At 58.6% G+C, this 13,093-nt stretch overlaps 1 long non-coding RNA gene across 2 annotated transcripts; it reads left to right on the top strand.

Annotated features, from left to right (window-relative positions):
* The first annotated feature begins 111 nt into the window (after positions 1 to 111).
* LOC309657534 lies at positions 112 to 8,157 on the top strand. 2 transcript variants are annotated; one of them, XR_014261838.1, is made up of 3 exons: positions 112 to 3,401; positions 3,520 to 3,858; positions 5,979 to 8,157. It is a non-coding gene; the product is annotated as an uncharacterized lncRNA (long non-coding RNA). The 2 variants fall into 2 exon arrangements; XR_014261839.1 differs by lacking the exon at positions 5,979 to 8,157 and having other exon boundaries at positions 3,520 to 4,611.
* The last annotated feature ends 4,936 nt before the right edge of the window (positions 8,158 to 13,093 follow it).

Below are 13,093 nucleotides of genomic sequence, written 5' to 3' on the forward strand. Positions count from 1 at the left end.
ACTCCGGGCGGGCGGTGGGGACGAGATCGCGGACAAGCGCGGGGCTCAGGGACGACGCCTCTCTCACCGCTGCGCTTGCGCGCACCCCTCCTTCCCCCCGCCCCCAGCCCCCCTCTCCCTCAGCCCCGGCAGAGTCCGGCTGCGTCTGCGCGCGCCTCCTCAGTGGTCGGCCGTGGAGGGAGCTCTCGCGTCCGTTTTGCAGATGCAGCGATTGAGTCCCGTGTGGGCCCTGCGGTCCCGGGGCGGCGGTGCCCAGGTGCCAGCTCCCCTCCCCAGCCTCAGCCCGGGTGACTGCAGTGACCCACGCAGCCCCGTGCGCGCCCGAGGAGCCGACCTGAAGAAGCAAGACCCAAGATCAAATAAAGCTGGCGTCTAGTAGCACGGACGGAGCAGGGAGCCAAGCTGGGCAGGGAACAGCGCTCCCCCGACGTAGCCACCGAGACGGGTTCCAGGTGACAGACGGGGGAGCCCACTCCTCTGGGAAGCCTCCCTGAGCTGATCAGAAGGGAGAGGGGCCCTGTCGTGGTCCCTCTCCACGTTCTCCCGGCTGGGGGCCTGACTGTGGCCTCCCGCCAACCCCCAGTCCCGCACCATCCCTCCACCCCTGTGCTACTTGAACTCTCTCCCCCACTATCCTCCTGCTGCTGTGAAGGGTCCCCAAGTCAAGAGTCATTGGTGAGATTGCTGGGGGCCTCTTCCCCCAGTGCCTGCATGTTGTGGAGGGCACAAAGCAGGCCATCACCTGGGTCTTGGCCCAGGAGCCTGCCTGGCAGAGAAAAGCCTTGAGGTGTTGTGCAGTATGCCGGCAGGCTCCTGTCATTTCTCTGCCCCTCCTCACCCACCCACTCCTCTTGGGCAGCGCCTCCTTACTGGGCTGGGGTGGCTAGGACCTCACCAGCCCTCCCCAGGGCTGCCTAGCCATCCCCCCCCCCCCAGGCAGCCCTCCTGCCCCAAACACTGATGACCTCTTCTCCTGAGACGCTGAGGGCCCTAGGCCCTGTGAGCCAGACCCTGCCAGTCCCCTGTCTCGAGACCCAGCTTCCCCCAGACCTCACTATCTACGGAAGAACTAGCCTGTGCTCTGCACCTCAGCTGCTGCCCCCCCAATGCTGTAAACACATCACAATGCTCACTCAAAGTGCCCTCAGGGGTTTATATCTCCAGAGAGGGGCACAGAACCTTCTGGTGATGCTGGCTCTCTACCCCCAGAGAACTGACCCACAGCTGGACGTCTGCAAATGACTATTGTGTCCTCAGAGCTTCCTTTAAAAACAAAAAAACAGGGGCTTCCCTGGTGGCGCAGTGGTTGAGAATATGCCTGCCAATGCAGGGGACACGGGTTCGAGCCCTGGTCTGGGAAGATCCCACATGCCACAGAGCAGCTAGGCCCGTGAGCCACAGTTACTGAGCCTGCGCGTCTGGAGCCTGTGCTCCACAACAAGGGAGGCCGCGATAGTGAGAGGCCCCCGCTTGCCGCGACTAGAGAAAGCCCTCGCACAGAAACGAAGATCCAACACAGCCAAGAATGAATAAATAAATAAATAAATAAATAAATAAATAAATGTACTATTCAATTAAAAAAAACAAAAAATATAGACAGGAAGGAGCATGTGAAAGATACATGCACAGTTAAAAAAATAAGATGGATTCCTGTGTAATCCCCAGGTTACCGAATTTACCTTCCTCCTGATTCTGTTCTCCTGGTTTGGTGCCCCCCCCCTCCCTTGGGAAAAGGAGGCATCTTCAGGCCAGACAGGTATGGGAGGCCCAGGGTGGGCACCTCAGGGGAAGGATCCCTGCCCGTGGCAGGAGACCTGTTAGAGAGCCAGGAGTTGTCAGGCAGTTGCCTAGGGAAAGTGAGGCCCCAGTGCCCACCAGCACCTCCCTGCCCCCTTCCCTAGAGTCCAGGCGATGGAAACACGGGATGGACAGAACAGGGTGCCTACCCAGCTTTGGCCAGGAGGGGGCGAGGTGAGCTGGCTAGAGGGCTTGCCGGCATCCATGGCCACCTCCATTGTCAGGCTCAAAGCCCCCAGCCCAGATCCTCACCTTCAGCTTGACCCACGCCAGGGGCCTGGCTGGGGTCTGGCGTCAAGTTCCTCCCCTCGGGGGTCCCTGAGTCCAAAGACAAGGTCAGACACAGGGATGCTGAATCAGAAGGCCCCCTGGGGAAGGTGGCTAGAGGGACAGAAGTACCAGCAAGAGCAAAGGGGCAGAGGCAGGAGAGAGAGGGAATAGGAAATGCCAAGACCCCAGGCCTGGCAGGTACCTCATGCAGCTTCTGTGTGTGGCACCTGTGAGGTGGACAGCATTTGCGCCAGGTTATTGGCAGTCAGAGAGGTTGCAAGCCCACCCAAGTTCACACAGCTGGGATTGAGCCCCTGGAACTCGGACCCCAGCATGCCTGTTGCCAGCACCTTCACTATTCCTCTGGCCCTACCCTGCCTCTGGAGACATTGGAGCTTCAGTACATCTGCAGGCTGCAACATTATCTTGGACTCCTCCAGTGATGGGGAGCTCACTACTTATGAAGGCACTCAAAGACCAGGACCTAATTGCAGAACTTTATCCTTTTAAAGAGTTCCCTGGATGGGGGTGGGGTGGGGATGGGAGTCCTCTGCCTACTTGCACTCCTCTACCTGCTCCTGGCTCTGTTGAGCTGGCCTCTATAGAATTCCTGAGCCCAGAGTGGACCCTGAGATAGGTTTCTGTCCAGATAGAGGTGGGGTGTGGAGAGGGCCGCACCCTTCCCTCTGCTCAGCTCAGATCCCTTCTTCTCTAGGCGCACTCTCCAAGCCCACCCTCCTACATGACCCTCCTGGTGCAGGTGCAGGGATTATCACAGCTATTCTGATGGTGTGGGTCCCAGGAGGGGACTTACACACCCTCCATGCCCATTTTCTTGCCCCACCCCTGGGCAGCTCTGCCCCTTGTCCTGGGCCTGGGCTGGAGTCTGGGGGTAGCCAGGTCATGTGGGAAGCCTGTGGTTGGCAGAGGGGTGGGCTCACCCAGAGCCACACAGCGGTCAAGGGGCAGTGTGAGGAACCCCATAGCCCAGTTCCACACATGTGAGAGGGCTGGCTCTGGAGTCTCTCTCACCTTCGGACCCTTTGAGCATACCTGCTCCTGCCTCAGTTTCCCCATCTCATGCAGGCCCCTCCCTTCCCTGCATCCTCACTGTGGCCCCCTCACTCTGGCCCAGCTCACAGGGACAGGCCAGGACCATTCCCCACCCAGGGCCTTTCTCCCTTTGCCTGGGGCACTGTCTGAGAATGAGCAGTTCCTGCACGCTCACCTCAGCTCTCCTGGGCACCATGGTCCTCCCTGGAAGGCCAGCTCCACTGGGCAAGGATGTTTCTCACCTGGTTCTCGTCCTCGCTCCATGCCTGAGCAGACAACAGGTGAGGTGCGTACAGGGAGCCCCGCTCAGTGAGCCTTGCACAGGGATGCCAAAAAGCACATATTTGTTTTTAGGACCCTCTGACTAACATTTAGCTTTTCCTCCCATTTTGAATATAGGTGACATTCCCAAACAGCAGTATGTGCTGGACCTATGGCGTCAGCAACAGAAACCTCAAGACATTTTCATGTCGTGTCATAGATGTTGCAGGAACCATGAAATCTTGTTTCTGTTCCCTGCTCAACTGAAATTACAGAGGTTGTCAGCCTGCAGCCAGCCTTTTCATCTCTGGTGCTGGTGACAATGGTGCATGCCGTGCCCCATTCTGCACAACACTTCATTTCCATATCTTCTGGCTTTATGGAGGTGAACGCAGTTAGAAGGACATACTGGAGGTGTGTGGTCTGGAAAGTTCTAACCACACTTAGTACGTCTTGGAAGCCATCACCCTTGTCAAGGTAATGGAAACCTGTTGCCCCTGAAGTCACATGCCACAAAAGTCTTAAAGCTTTTGATAACTGGATCTGTTTCTTTTGTGATGGTGCATCATTTATTTTAGGCAGTAATAAAACCTTGTTCTGAGAAGGAGCCCATGGGCTTCACCAGCCTGCTAGGGGGTCCCTGGTGCCTACATAGCCTCCCTGCTCTAACCTCTGGATGAGGTCAGTAAGGGTGGGAGAGAGGCCCCATTTGGGGATATGTAAGACAAGCTGCAGCGCAGGGGGCCAGCAGAGATGTCTGAGCTGGAATTTGAGGGGCAGGAGGAGCCCCAGTGACTCGGGCTTTCCCTGGTGGTTCCTGCAGTGTGGCCAGGGAGGGGCTGGAGGCCAGGAAGTCAGCAGGAGGAGGTCACCAGGACCAGGCTGACCAGGGTGTGGAGCCACAGCACCCAGCAAGGTGGTGGGTAGGGGAGGGAGGAAGGGTGGGGCCCTCATGGGTCTGGGGGTGGGGAGACACAGATTGTGAGGGGGTATGCAACACTAGTCTCCACCTGGACCAAGCTGTTCTCTTGGGACTCACCTCCAGGTTTGAGGGGGCTGGTGTCTGTGCCTCTCTCTGGGGGCCCTTCTCCCCTTTCAACCCCCGGACAGAGGACAGCAGGAGGGAGGAACCCCACCTGGCCTGGGAGGCATCTAATGAATTCAGGGTTCCAAAAACCCTGGGAAAGGGAAAAGGTGGTCCCCGCCCATTCTGCGGTCTGGTGACAAGTTCCACAAGTTCCACAAACCTTAGTGGCTTAAAATGACAGTCCTTATATATGCCATCTTCTTGGGGGTTAGGACCTAGTGGCATCTTGGCGACATGTACTGGCATGAAGTCTTGCGTGAGGTGCAGCCAGACAGCGGCAGTGCCTGGGTTTACACCACAGGCGTTGCAGGGGGTTGGAATTGCGTCCCCCAAAATCACATCCATCCAGAATCTCCGAATGGGATCTTGTCTGGAAATGGTATCTTTGAGGTTGTAATTAGTTGAGAATCTTGAGATGAGATGACCCTGGATTAGGGCGGGCCCTGAATCCAATGACAAGTGTCTTTATAAGGAGATTTGAGACACAGACAAGGGGAGATGGCCATGTGACAACAGAGGCAGAGATTAGGGTGATGCAGCCATAAGCCAAGAGTTGCCTGGGGCATCAGGAGCTGGAAGAAGCAGGAAGGATCTGCCCCTAGAGTCTCTAGAGGGTGCACACTCTACCTACACATTGATCTCAGAGTTCTGGCCTCCAAACCTGGGAGAGAATAAATTTCTGTTTTTAGCCACCACGTTTGTGGAAATTTGTCATGGCCTCCCCAGGGCCTCATGTGGGCTGGTTCCTGGGGCTGAAAGGATGGGGGCCCCTTGGACACCCCTCTTTCCTTTCACCTGCCTGTCCAGGTGGTTTCTGCACCCATCAGCCTGAGGGTGGCTGACTTCTTGCAAGTGGCCACCTAGCCTGCCCAGCTGGGTATGTGTCCCCCACTGGGCATGTGTCCCCTGCTGTGACCGCCACACCTTGAAGTGGTTCTGGGTCTTGGGGTCAGACCAGTCCCTTCCCAGGTGCCCCCTGTCCTGCAGCCCCCAGCAGGACTAGGGGAAGGACTGGAGGCAGTCTGTGCTGATACTGAAAGACACTCCCTCACCCTGCTTCCTTCACTCATCGCTCCCAAAGTCCCGTGTCTGGAGGAAACCAGGTGTGGAGAATGTCAGCCCTGTAGCTGCAGTTATTGCAAAACTGCCCTGAAGAAAGATGGGCAGCTGTGGGGGCGGACTCATGTGCCTGCCTGCCACCGCCTCCCCCAGCCAGCTCCAGGCCCGGGCCCAGGTGTGGATCACCCTCAGAAGAAGGAGTCGGGATTCACAGAGTCTCTCAAGGACTCACGAGCATCTTGCTTGCCGTCCCACTGAGCAAGGCGAGGGAGCCTGGACAACAAGCAGATTGGGGTCTGGGTTACGGAGGGCTCAGGCACCCTGGTTCCTGGCACCTAGCAAGTGGCCCTGCTCAGAAGCTGCATATGGTCCCTGTGCCCCTGAGTGAAGCTGAAAGCCCCCCGTGCCCACGGCCTTCTGCCGTCTGGCCCCCTCTCATTCTAATTTGCAGGTATCAGGCAGCTCAGCTGTGCCCAGGGTCCTGTCCCGGGGCCTTCGCACTGACTGCTCCCTTCCAGGTGAGCTCGCTCCCTCCTTCCTTCCTCCTTCCGAGGAAGGAGGTGCTCCTCTGTACCCCCTCTCCATTTGAAGCAGCCCTCCCTGCTTCTCTCAGCCCTTCGCTCCACTCTCCTCCATTGCACACAAACATATTTAATACATTTGTTTCATTGTTTTTGTCTATCCTCCACCACCCAGCAGGGCCTTTGCAGTGGACACACCATAGATGCTCAAAGATGGGAAGGAGAGCAGGGGGGCAGCCAGCAGGGGACAGTGGCTTAGAGAGGAGCTGCCTGATCTTGGGCCACACAGACTGGATAAGAGGTCACAGGCTCTGCAGGCGACATGCTGTGTCCTGCGTGGCCAAGGGCAGGCAGTGCTCACTCTTGCCATCTGAGGTGTGCCATCGTCCTTTGGAGCAAGACTGGAGCAAAGGCGGTCAGGTGGGGGCGCTCCTGCCTAGGCAACTGCTACCCTAGCTGGGAACCTTCTGTGCTTTAATTAAAACTCATCTCTCTGCCTGACCCCACTCTGCCATCACATTCTCCATTTAATTGGGGCCCTTCAGAGTGGCCAAGGTTAATTAAAAAGCCCAGCCAAAGGCATCACGGTGTCCCAGCATCTGCTGCCAGGGTCTGCCCGCATGCACCCTGCCTCATACCCCAGAGGGCTGGCCTCGCACCTGCCACCCCACCTTGGGGTGCAGCTCCATGCTCCCCACTCTGGTCTCTCCAAGAGTGTGAAAATCCCTCAGGGATCCTGAGGCTCTGAAGTGGCTTGCTGTCCCCACCAAGTGAGGGCAGGCTGGCTCTGGGGACACCAGCCTGTTTGTGCCAGGTCCTGACTCCAGGCTGGGGGGCAGGGTGCTGCTTCTGGCTCCCAGGTCATGGTGGGCCGGCCCTGCCCTTTTCAGCACCCCATCCCTACCTGCAAGCCCAGCTGGGCACCTGCCCTGGGGAGCCCCCTTCTTGGGAGGGTGTCTCAAGCCTTTTCCTGCACAGGCTGCCACCCCTCCTACCTCCTACCACCCCTTGTTAGGACTGTCTGTGAAGGACAGGCCAGAGTCTCCCTGGAAGGCACCTGGCTCCCCAGGTGTGCTCAAGGGGGTGGGTGCCCTGTGAGGGAGGCCAGTGGGCAGGCAGAGGCCTGCCAGATGAGAAGCCAGGGACATCAGGATCTGGGATCTGATCCTTCAAAGGCCTGGCTCTAGAGAGGGAGACACGGATAGGCCGAGGAAGGCAAGTCCCTGACAAAAGCAGGCCTTGTTCTGCCATAGACGGGAATAAAGAAGACCTGAGTGTCTCACCACTGCCCAGAGCCTGAACATCAGGGCAACAGGCAGAGTCCAGGCCCAGAGGCCCAGCAGAGCTAGGCTGAGGGCTGGCGGAGCCTGAGCAGGTGGGCCAGGTGGTGTGAGGAGGCCCAGCATTGCTTCTGGGCCTGGAGAGAAATTATTCCTCATAACTGAACAAGGAAAATATAAAATGAACACCTGACACTGGGACAGACCCAGAGCTGGAGACTGCTGGCCATGCTGGGGTATCAGCTGGGCCGGTGCTGCTGCCTGCCAGCGTGTCAGGCCAGGCTGGGTTCGAGCTGCAGCTGGAGAGCTGCAGGGGGAGCCCTGGAGAGGCCTCTGGTCCTATTCCAGGGCCCAGGTGTGTCCTCATGTCCCTCAACCCAAGGGCCTGCTCAGGGACCCCAGGCCCTGTGGTAGGGGAAATAGGAAGTGGTCGCACCTGCTCCTGAACCTGCTGGCTGAGGAAGCATATCAGAGTGGATGGTGGCCTGTCCCACTTGTCATGTCAGCCTTGGGCTGGGTTGCAGGAGCTGGGCCCTGTGGGTCAGCCCCGACTGGCTCACAGTCGAGGATCAGCCCAGGGGAGGGGCTAAACCTGGGGTCAGGAACAAAGCTCCTCTCTTTTTGTCCACCATAGGGCAGGCCGTGTGACAGGGAGAGGCAGAGAGCGGGTCTGAACCACCTGTGAGCGTGTCCTAGCCTGAGGTATCCCACCTGTGCTGTGTGCAAGTCCACCTGTAGTATGCTCCCTTGTATTGTCCCCACCTGCAGCATCCACACCAGCAGGGTCCCCATTTGTATCCTCCCCACCTGTACTCTCTCCTTCCCACCTGCATCCTCCTCACTTGCAGTGTCCTTCTCACCTGCAGTGTCCGCAGCTGCACTACCCCCACCTGAGTCCCCACCATACCTGTTATCCTCGGCTACTCTGGGGCAAGCTGAGCTGAGCTGTCTGGGGGAGGAGGCCACACTGTCCTCCTACTCTGAGTGCGTGGGTGCTGGGTTGGAGCCCTACCAGCTTCCTCACACCAGCTGTGGGCTGGGGTGTCCATCCTCCCCATCTGAGAGGTTAGAACTCTCCAACCTCCACACCCCCCAGGAGGAGTTGCCAAACAAGCACTGGCAGGGCTGTGGGTCACTGGGAAGTGCCAGGGCAGCTCCCCAGTGGTCCAATGGGTGGGAGGCTTGGAGCTCAGGCGCTTAGGCACGGGTTGGGGACCAGGGAGCTGTTGCTGCACCCGCAGGGGTGTCCAGGAGCCTGGGTGAGGCCACCCATCCCCCGTACCGTGGGGGACATCCACGAAAACCAGCCCTCTGGAGACAGGCAAGGGGCAGACCCAGACCCAGCTCTGAGCTGCCAGGCTGACTTCTGACCTCAGACTGACCCTGATCCTGTCCCAAGCAGCACCTGTCCTTCCTGGACACTTGCCCAGCTGGAGCTGCCTGAGCTGGATGCAGCCCCTTCCTGGTGGGCTTCCAGGGCAGGGGTGACCCAGTGTATGGGTCCTGCCTGTGCTCAATGTGCCGTTGACTCTGAGAGGCTGGGACAAGGCCTGCCTCTTTCCCAGCCTCAGTTTCCCTGTTTGCAATGTGACCTGAGACCTGGGACACCTTTCCTCACGGCCACCTCCTGGGGACCCTGATATGGGAGCTGGGGTGAGGCTCCATGGTGGGCACGCACACAAGGACCCCCTGGTATCGCTGCAGAGACAGCTGATACTGACGCCACATGTTGTAAGGGTGGCCCATTGCAGGTGTCCCAACCACTCCCAATTCTCCTCCCAGATAAGGGGCATTCCCCTCAGGCATTCTGATAATCTGGCTTACTCAGACTGGCCTGCGCAAGGGCTGGAGCTGGGGAGGGTGGATCTGTTGGGAGCTGGGTCTAGAGCTGGGGAGATAGCTGAGCCCTAGGAGCTGGTCAGGGCCCCTGCAGAGGCCTGTAGCCCTGGGGATGGGCCAGCTTGGCATCAGATCCCCCCACCACCAACCCCCACATGCAACACATACACAGCTTCTCCTCTGCCTTGCATGGGCCCCTGAGGTGTGGCTGGCACTGACCTTCCATGTCCCCAGGGGACAGTGATACAGGAATCACAAAGGTTATGGCAGTGAGGTGGTGAGAAGGCTGCAGCAGAGGCCAGGGGATGCTTGAGACTGGAGGGATGGAGGCAAGGGTGAAGGAAGGTGAGAATGAATTGTAGGTGGGACCAGAAGGTATGATATGAGGTCTCAGTTTTCCTTAAGACTCTATCCTGACTAACGTGCTGAGTGCCCTTGGGCAAGTCATGTCTTGCCCAGGTCAATTTCTCCATCCATGGATTAGAGGTTCCCCTTTAGCTCATATTGGAACCAGTTTGTGACGGGTGCAGGCTGAGGCACTCCAACTCCAACTCATGGGCACTGGGGAGCCATGGAAGTTTCTTAAGAGGAGGGGGCTGGCTTGGGGATGTGCGACCCATGTCCTCTGTTCCTGAGGTTCCTGTTCTCCGGCCCAGACCTGGGAACTAAAAGAACACTCAGGGAAGAAGTACGTGTGATCTATGGGGCTCCTTCCAAAATCCAAACATCAAACAGCCTTCCCCAGGGCTCCCGGCTTTGCCTCTCTGTAGGTTGCAGGCTGACAGGCTGGGCGAGCCAGTTGAGGTGAAATGAACCCCTGTAACCTATAGGCAGCAGAGGGAGCTAAGGAGCTTGGGAGGGCTGTTGAGCCCTGCTGGAGATTCTGCATGGGCCTGCCTGCCTCTCTGCAGTCTGGTTTTTAGGCAAGGGGCAGACAGGTTGGGAAGTCCCCCTTCTCTCCCAAGACCTTCCCATTGCTGTCTTGGAATTCCACCATTCAACCTCTTGCATTAAGGCCTGGGCCTCCCCACATTCCTGTCTTTAGTTCTGCAGATGGCCTCTGGGGTTGGGAGGGGGTGTGGGTGTAGAGGGTCCTGACATCTGCCATAGGGACTTGGAGAAAGTTGAAGGAGATGGAAGCCTGAGAGGAGCTTGGACAGGAGCTGTGATTGGACACAGAGCCCTGGGGAATCTGAGGGCACTGGCGAACCTTTGGAGCTCCCCTTGGAGGGTCCTCTCTTTCACAGAAACCTCCTCCTAGAAGCCCTCCTGGATTAATGGCAATTCCTCAAGTGTTGGCCACCTCCAACTACACAAGTGCTCAGCTGGCAGGATTCTGGTCAGTGCTGGCCCACTGCTGGTGGGTGAACTAGCTGGCTCCTCACTTCAGGCCGGGCTGCAAGCATCAGGGGTTGCTGGAAACAGGCCTGCCTCCTCCTTTAAGAGTGGAGGGAAGGCCCTCCCAGCGCCAGGCCTCCATGGGCAGGAGGGCGTGCCATCCCTACCAGCCCAGCGCCTCCCTCCCAGCCTGCCGTGTTTGGGTGGATGACTCTTGGTCCTTATACCATAAACACCAATTTGCAGGGCCCTGAGAGCCAAATGACTGTTTACTGTGTGCTCCAGAGACTCAAATAAAAAAAGAGAGAGGGAGAGAGAAAGAGAAAGACGTGATTGAGGAGCCAGCCTGGATCTAAACATCAATTAGCACCTTCTGACTAGCTCCTGTCCCAGCTGCCAGGCCAGGCGGTGGCGGCTCCCAGGCTGGGGCCCTCCCCAGGGCTTCCCTAGTGCCCTGGGCACCACACCCCCCACCCCCGGTCCTGGCATCTGTAGGCACGGACTTCTCAGTAGTATAGGATGCCTAAGGGGCCCAGACTGAGGATGTCAGAGCCATAGAAACGGTACCACATGCTCACCTCCTCTTGGGAGCCCTCCCAGATGACCCAGAAGATATCGAAGGGGCCATCACCCAAATCTCTGGGGCCAAGGTGAGGGGGTAAGGGGGGGTGAGGGGTGTGGCAGGTGGGAATGCCCTCTGTTAGCTACTCCCCATCCCCCTACTTTATGGTGGGAGAGGGAGGGAGAAAATGTGGTAGTTTTGCCTTCATAAACTCATACTGGGGAGAGAGACCTCATCCAGTAGGTCTCAGTTTACCTGTCAGTGCCTATGAACAGAAGGGCTGCCAGCACTCCCACCCCTGCAGGGCCGCTGTCTTGTTCCTCCAAGCCTTGGACATCACCCTGGGAGGTTGTCCCCAGGGACAACTTCAAGCCTCAAGTCCAGCTTCAGTCTGTTCAGTCCAGACTGAAGCTGGACTTGAGGCTGGAGGCTGGAGGGCAGTGTGGGCGGGTAAGGTGTCCTGTTCCTGCTCAGGCCAGGAGGCCAAGGGGCTGCTGGAGAGGAAGCTGCTGACTGCCAGGATGCCTTGTCCTTGGGTGTCCCAACCAGAGGGTTTCACGAAGGGACACAGGTTTCTAACAGGGAAACGAGTCACAGGCAAGAGGGCCAAGCAGCTTGGGGAGGGACAGGGGGCTGGAGTCGGGGTAGGCCCCTGAAGGGGAGAGCTGAGGGATTGGGGCAACCCCAGGCCATCAGGCCAGACCCCAGGATGGGCTGTGTCATGTCCCCCCGACCAGACCCTCGGGACAGGGGCAAAGGCCTGGCCAGCAGGACCTTAAAGCCCATCCAGCCCAGGCTCTGCTGTAGGCAGTGAGGGCCGTCACTGTGTGGGACCAGGGAACCTGGCCAGGGGTCCTCAGCCCTCTGTACCAGGCTTGGTGATCCAGAGCTGGCCCTGCACCTGTTGCTCTGGGGGTCCCAGCCCTGGAGGTTCTGGCCCAGCATAGGGGTGGGGGTATGGGGTGGTTCAGAGCATTCTTGAAGTGTGTGGAAACTGAGGTCCTAGGACCCAGAAAGTGGGAATATGGGGAGGAGGGGGGAGGGGAGGGCCTGTGGGGGCCCCAGGAGGAGGGGGCTGGCCACACACCCTCCAGGACTTCAAAGCTGCTGCCCTGGGGGTGTGAGATTTGCAGGGGGCTGGGCCAAGGGGGGCCCTGGTGGGGTGAGGCCCTACTACCTCCGGGCCTTTAATATGGTTATTCCTCTTCTATCTCAACTACCTGTGAACAGGCCCACCAGGCCCATTTCCTCCTTCTTCAGGGCTGGCGGGAGGGGCTGTAAACTCCCTGGAGAGGTGCTTCTGAGGCCCAGGCAGGCCGCCCTGTTTTCTGCCCTCCCTCTGAGTTGAGGGTAAAGGGCAGGGGCTGAGGGGCTGGACCAGGGTTCATGGGGACATGCTGATCATGGCAGGTGAGGGGGGCCAGCTGGGCTCTAGAGGGGGCTCCGGTTAGAACATTCCACGTCAGCAAAAGGCAGGAGCAGAGAGGCCCTGGGGAGCCCCCTCATCCCACTTCCTCTGGCACTGGAGGGAAACTGAGGCTCCGGGTGGGGCTTGCTCCTGGCCAGCAGAGAGTTGAGAGTTTTGCCTCCTCATTCACACAGGCTCTTGCTAGCTCCCCTCACCCATTTACTGGGGCCTGTCCTGTGGACCTATGGGCCTCTTCTGGTGGGGTTCTGCCTCTCTCTGCCCTGGAGCTGTGGCGATGGGGAGTGGGAGCCTGGTGCCTCACCTGGTAGAGAGCTGAGACCAGGTAGGCAGAACCTACCTCTGCATCAACTCCCAGGGTAGCTCCTTTCTTGTTTCTGGGTATCTGGGCTCTGCTCCCTTAGGAGGCCCGGCTCTGTCCCTGCTTCCTCTCTTGGCATCTCACCCTTGTGACCTTGTGGCTATGCCTCCACCCCCTGCCCAACCTGTCTTCCCTACCCTTTCATGTGAGGAGCCCCTGGCACCTGGTTCCCAGCAGGTACCAATTAGGGCAACTCCTGCCCATACCCTAACTTAGAGGTGCTGCACCATTTGTACTGT

This window comes from Balaenoptera physalus, assembly GCF_965194825.1.
Source record: "Balaenoptera physalus genome assembly, chromosome: 3".
NCBI lineage: Eukaryota > Metazoa > Chordata > Mammalia > Artiodactyla > Balaenopteridae > Balaenoptera > Balaenoptera physalus.